This window comes from Piliocolobus tephrosceles, unplaced genomic scaffold (assembly GCF_002776525.5).
Source record: "Piliocolobus tephrosceles isolate RC106 unplaced genomic scaffold, ASM277652v3 unscaffolded_13910, whole genome shotgun sequence".
Lineage (NCBI taxonomy): Eukaryota > Metazoa > Chordata > Mammalia > Primates > Cercopithecidae > Piliocolobus > Piliocolobus tephrosceles.
The window spans coordinates 1,554-8,344 of NW_022295322.1; the positions used below are offsets into that span (position 1 = coordinate 1,554).

Genomic DNA, 6,791 nt, shown 5'->3' on the forward strand with positions numbered 1-6,791 from the left:
CCACCATGCCCGGCTAATTTTGTATTTTTAGTAGAGATAGGGTTTCACTGTGTTAACCAGGATGGTCTCAGTCTCCTGACCTCATGATCCGCCCACCTCTGCCTCCCAAAGTGTTGGGATTACAGGCGTGAGCCACCACGCCCGGCTGCCTCTTTCTTAATGGTAGGTGGTATGGCCTGTCTTTCACTTTGGCAGTGACACCCCACCTTTCTTGAGGTGGTGGGAATGTCTGCAGGTGAATAGTGAATTCAGTTTTTGAAGAAGCCATCAGAAAGGTGAGGGAAGGGAGGGAGTGGCATTCCAGGCAGAACAGGACAGAGGCATTGCAATAGAGCTCAGCAGATTACAAAATAGGAACCGTGGCAGGGCGCGATGGCGCATGCCTGTAATCCCAGCACTTTGGGAGGCTGAGGCAGGAGGATTGCTTGAATCCAGGAGTTTGAGACCAGCCTGAGCAACATGGCGAGACCCACATCTCTACAAAAATTTTTAAAAGTAGCTGGGTATGGTAGCTCACAACCGTAGGCCCAGCTATTTGGGAGGCTGAGGTGGGAGGATTGCTTGAGCCCAGGAGGTTGAGGCTGCAGTGAGCCGTGAACCCACCACTGCATTCCAGCCTGGGTGACAGAGTGAGAACCTGTCTCAAAATAAAAATAAAAATAGGGCCGGGCACGGTGGCTCACGCCTGTAATCCTAGCACTTTGGGAGGCCAAGGTGGGTGAACCACGAGGTCAGGAGATCAAGACCATCCTGGCTAACATGGTGAAATGCAAAAAATTAGCCAGGCGTGGTGGCAGGCGCCTGTAGTCCCAGGTACTCGGGAGGCTGAGGCAGGAGAATAGCTTGATCCTGGGAGGCGGAGGTTGCAGTGAGCCGAGATTGTGCCACTGCACTCCAGCCTGGGCAACAGAGTGAGAGCCTGAGACTCTATCTCAAAAACAAAACCAAACGAACGAACGAAAGAAAGAAAGAAAGAAAGAAAGAAAGAAAGAAAGAAAGGAAGGAAGGAAGGAAGGAAGGAAGGAAGGAAGGAAGGAAGGAAGGAAGGGAGAGAGGAAGGAGGGAGGGAGGGAAGGAAAGAAGGAAGGAAAGAAGGAAAGAAAGAAAAAGAAAGGAAGGAAGGAAGGAAAGAGAGAGAGAGAAAGAAAGAAAAAGAAAAGAAAGAAAGAAAGAAAGAAAAAAAGAAAGAGAGAGAGAGAGAGAAAGAAAGAAAGAAAGAAAGAGAGAGAAAGAGGCACACCAGCCTGGGCAATATATAGCAAATTCTGTCTCTACAAAAAGTAAAAAATCAGCTGGGTGTGGTGGTGCGTGCCTATACTCCCAGCTACTGGGGAGGCTGAAGCAGGAGGATTTCTTGAACCCAGGAGGACAAGGCTGCAGTGAGCCGTGTTTGTGCCAGTATACTCCAGCCTGGGCAACAGACTGAGACCTTGCCTCAGAAAAAAGCAAGAGGCACTTACTTTTAGGGACCTTTCCATAGATAACTACATCATACACTCTGTGGCCTCAACTTTCTTGGACTGAATGTGTGCTTTATTAAACAGGATTTGTAGCCATTTGCCTTGCTAAGTGATCCACCTGTGCTGACTTTGTCTCCCAACTAGTATGTGATATTGAGCAAGTTAACTAACATCTTGAAAAATGAGAATAAGCCCGACACAGTGAAGCAGACCCATAGTCCCAGCTACTCCAGAGGACAAGGCAGAAGAATTGTGGGACCCTGTCTCTAAGAAAATAATAATAAATGCCGGGCACGGTGGCTCACGCCTGTAATCCCAGCACTTTGGGAGACCGAGGCAGACAGATCACCTGAGGTCGGGAGTTCGAGACCAGCCTGGCTAACATGGAGAAACCCCGTCTCTACTAATAATACAAAATTAGCTGGGCGTGGTGGCGTATGCCTGTAATCCCAGATACTCGGGAGGCTGATGTAGGAGAATCGCTTGAACCCAGGAGGCGGAGGTTGCGGTGAGCCGAGATCGCGCCATTGCACTCCAGCCTGGGCAACAAGAGCAAAACACCGACTCAAAACAAAAAAAAAAAAAAAAAAAAAAGAAAGAAAGAAAATAACAACAACAACAACAATAATAAAAGTGCTAGGCTGGGTGCAGTGGCTCATGCCTGTAACCCTAGCACTTTGGGAAGCCAAGGCAGGAAGATGGTTTGAGCCCAGGAGTTCGAGACCAGTCTGGGCAACATAGTGAAACCCTCATCTCTGCAAAACATCAAAAATTAGCCAGGTGTGGTGGCACATGCCACCTGTACTCCCAGCTACTCAGTAGGCTGATGTGGGAGGATCACTTGAGCCCAGGATGTTGAGGCTGCAGTGAGCCATGATCATGCCACTGCACTCCAGCCTGGGTGACAGAGTGAGACTCTGTCTAAAAAAAAAAAAGGTAAACAAATGAAAATAAAGCCCTTAAAAAGGTGCCTGGAGACTGCGTGCGGTGGCTCATGCTCGTAATTCCAGCACTTTGGGAGGCCGAAGCGAGTGGATCACCTGAGGTCAGGAGTTCAAGACCAGCCTGGGCAACATGGGGAAACCCCATCTCTACTAAAAATACAAAAATTAGCTGGATGTGCGAGATGTGGTGGCGAGTGCCTGTAATTCCAGCTACTCGGAAGGCTAAAGCACGAGAATCACTTGAACCCAGGAGGCGGAGGTTGCAGTGAGCGGAGATCGCACTGCTGCACTCCAGCCTGGGTGACAGAGTGAGGCTCCGTCTCAAAAAAATTAAATTAAAAAAAGGAAGGTGCCTGGAACATAATCAACAGTCAGTACATTTAAACTGCTGTTGCTGTTATTATGGCTGACGGGAGAATGTTGCAGAAACAGAGTGGGGATTAAATGAGAGAAACACCTGCCAATGGCACACCGATTGTGACCGCCGGAGAAATAAGGAGGCGATGAGTGTTTGCAGGTGCTCCTGCAACAGGGCTCCATGGCTTTGCTTCAGTGCAGAGCACCGTTGGACTCTCCTCACGGCAGATGGAATCACGCTGCCAGGGCGGAGGGGGAAGCCCTCAGAACCGTGCCATGGGTGCCAGGCCACAGGGTGGTGCCCATCCTTGGGTGAGGAAACCGCTCTTCTGCACATGCTTCCCCAGGTGTTTAAAACTCTCTCTCAAAGATAAATCAGAGAACGCTTTAGGCAGGTTGCACTATGGCTGGAAATAGAAATGCTGGGATCTCTCATTTCAAGTTTTCCACAAATGTTAATTTCCTTTTTCTGAAAGGACAACCACTTGATTCTAATTTTTTTGTAGGCCTGAAATGAGATTTTTCCTCAATTAGAAGATGTGATGTACCGTGTATGTACCATACATTACATGAAAGAAGGGTTGGGAAAATGTAAGCAGGAAACTTTTACTGCAAAAGTAAAAGGAATTACTAAGCGAAAGGCAATCTGAAAAGGCTGTATACTGTATGATTCCAACTATATGGCATTCTGGAAAAAGCAAGACTACGGAGAAGGTGAAAAATAATTCAGCGGCTGCCAGGTGTTGTGGGGAGGGGGGATGAATAGGTGGAGCACAGCGGATTTTTAGGGCAGTGAAAATACTCTGTATGACACTGTAATGTCATACAATAATGTATGTATGTCATACAATAATGTAATGTAATGTGTGGCATTATGCATTAGTCCAAACCCACAGAATGTACCACAGCAAGCGTGAACCCTAATGTCAGCTATGGTTCCTGGGTGATAATGATGTGTCCATGCAGGCTCATCTGGAGGGGGATGCTGCTGGGGGGAGGCTGAGCTTGTGCAGGGGCAGGGAGGAATATGGGAACTCTCTGCACCTTCCTCTCAATTTTGCTGTGAACCTAAAACTGCTTGAAAAAAGTAAAGTCTATTAAAAAAAAAAAAAGTAAAATGAGAAAGCAAGCTTGGTTTTGAGGGCATATTATTTCGAACTCTGCTGGGTGCAAGTAACAGAAGTTTCTAGCTCACTGAGCCTCAGAAGGACGTTATAGGTCATAGGTGCCTCGGGAACCGGAAAAGAGGGATGGTTACAGATGCTGGGACGATGCTGCAATGAGGCGGAAGGCAGAATCCCTGTGGCCTCTCTCTCCCCAGCTCCCCTATTTACACAGGATGATCTCCCGCTTTCCATAGACACTGTTTTCCCTTTCTCTACCCCAGTCCTAAATTCCTGGGCAAGGGGATGCTGGTGGCCCAGTGCTCGGGGCAGGTGCCTGCTCCCAGCCCCAGCAACTCTGGTCATGGGAGTGGAGGTCCGGGTATGGTTCAATGGAAGCTGCCTGCAGCGCAAACCTGCAAGGAAGTGAATGTGTGTGTTAGGTGGGGCAGGGCGCTTTCAGGGGGGCCTAGTTTTGTAATAGTCGTGCCCCCATCCCCACTCCAGCAGGAATACTGTGTTAGTTTCTGGCTGAACCAGGCCCCACTTTCTGTGCTTGCTGCTGACGCCCGCTTTCCTTTTGATTTAAGGCCGTTGCGGGGCTTCGCTTTGGAGCGGGCATTGGAGGAATTCTTTGACCACCAAGCAGCCTCCATGCATCCCTCTTATATAACAGAGCCACCGAGAGGCTGTTTGCATTCTGCCTGCTTTCTCTTTTTCCGTTGCAGTAGTTTATTTATTAATTAGTGTGCAAAAAATAAAAAGGAGGTAATAATCTTATTTATGTGCTAGTCCACGTGTTCTGTGTGCTCATTTTTTCTGCAGCCTGGCATCGGGAACCGGAACGTTCGGCCCCAGGAGAGGGGGCCGGGACCCAGGGTGCCAGAATCTTACAGTGCGGAGGCGACAGGCCAACGCAGTTCGTTCCTTTTCCTCCCTCCTCTCTTCTTCTCCCCGCCACGTTCCTCCCCCCCCCCCCCCCCCCCCCCCCTCCCCGTTCCCTCACCCCCTCCTCCCTCCGCGGGTTCTGGGCGTCCTTGAAAGGAAAGGAGAGTGGCCTGGAGGTCAGAGAACTCGCAGCAGTCATGACAAACATCGCTAGGAAGCGGGGACAGGATCCACCGGAAGGTTGAAACTCGGGTTCCAGGCGGCCTCTGGTGGCGATCACGGAGGGGGTGCCGCCTGGTCCCGCCCCTCACCCCGCAGCCGGGGACCCTCAGCCACCTCCCGGGCGGGCCACCCCGCCGGGGTCTGCTCTGGCCGCTCTCGCCCCGCCTCATTTGCCACGCTCCCCTTCACTTCAGGGGTACACGCGGGGCCATCTCCGCTTCCACAGTGTGGTGTTTAAATCCGCAACGATCACAGCCCAGGGGGGACTCAGCAGGGGACCTGGGCAGGATGGATGCAGGGATTCAACGACGGCCCGGTCTGGCCAAGCCAAGCTTCTGGCCCCTCCTACAGCGGTTTGTAATAGAGGCTGACCCGCCTTTTCCGTGGTTGCAGCGAGGGAGAGCCTTGTCGCCCGTCGCAGCACCCCCACCCCACCAACCCCCATCGTCAAGCAGGCGGGCCCCGGAATCAGTCTGTACAGTTACCAACCTGAACAGCCCCGCAGCGCGGCACCCAGCCAGCAGGAGGGAGGGAGGGCCAAGGTGGCTCCCCGGGGAGGCTGGACGTCCTTGCCACCCCGGACTTGGGGACTGGGGGCTTCTGCACTGTTGGAATCCTGCCTGGGGGCGCGAGCTGCCTTGAGAGAGGTTTCTGGATGTAGAGTCAGCTGGGCTCCCTCCCTGCCTTTTTTTTCTTCACCTCCCGAGACATCCAGGAAATGTATAGATTTCTACGGCACTCCGGGATGAACCGGAGGGTATTGGGGGAGTCAAAATGGGACCCGGTGGGAAAAACATGTATTTCATTTTCCATATATTATGTAATCCTGTAAATAAAATTAAATACATTTTAAGCTGGGGTGGTGCTTTCTGTAATTGAATGAAAAGCACCTCCAAGGCTTCAACTTCAAGAGAAAAAAAAGGAAAAGGAGGAAATTAAAAAAAAAAAAAAGTTAACTAGGGGCCGGGCGCGGTGACTCACGCCTGTAATCCCAGCACTTTGGGAGGCCGAGACGGATCACGAGGTCAGGAGATCGAGACCATCCTGGCTAACACAGTGAAACCCCGCCTCTACTAAAAGAAAATACAAAAAAACTAGCCGGGTGTGGTGGCGGCGCCTGTAGTCCCAGCTACTCGGGAGGCTGAGGCAAGAAAATGGCGGGAACCCGGGAGGCGGAGCTTGCAGTGAGCCGAGATTGCGCCAAAGCACTCCAGCCTGGGCGACAGAGCGAGACTCTGTCTCAAAGAAAGAAAAAAAAAAAGTTAACCAGGTAAAAATTTAAAAACAAAAGGCAACATAAAAAGAAAATTAAATACAAACCATTAGGAAAGGTGTGAAATATGAAGCATGCATATAAAATTTTCTAATGAAATCTTTCTAACCCCCTCTTTTGCTTTTTAAACTTTTTATTATGAGAAATTTCAAACATACATAAAAGTAGATAAGTAGATAACAAATCCTCACCTTCAACAATGACCAATGTAGGCCAGGTGCGGTGGCTCACGCCTGTAGTCCCAGCACTTTGGGAGACTGAGGAGGGATTACTTGAGCCCAGAAGTTCGAGACCAGCCTGGGCAACATAGTGAGACCGCCCCCATCTCTACAAAACAATTTAAAAATTAGCTGTGCGTGGTGGCACGTGTCTGTAGTCTCACCTACTCAGGAGGCTGAGGTGGGAGGATCACTTACGTCCAGGAGGTTGCAGTGAGCTGTGACCTTGCCACTTTGACAAAGCAAGACCATGTCTTTAAAAAAAAAAAAAAATTACCAATGTAGAGCCAATTTTTTTCACCTATATCCTCACCTACACCCCCCAT

General features: G+C 50.2%; 1 long non-coding RNA gene across 1 annotated transcript; it reads right to left on the reverse strand.

Annotated features, from left to right (window-relative positions):
* Positions 1–4,556: 4,556 nt before the first annotated feature.
* On the reverse strand, positions 4,557–5,608 carry LOC113220814. The gene is made up of 2 exons (XR_003307529.1): positions 5,464–5,608; positions 4,557–5,253 (listed from the first exon to the last, which is right to left on the reverse strand). It is a non-coding gene; the product is annotated as an uncharacterized LOC113220814 (long non-coding RNA).
* Between the last annotated feature and the right edge of the window lie 1,183 nt (positions 5,609–6,791).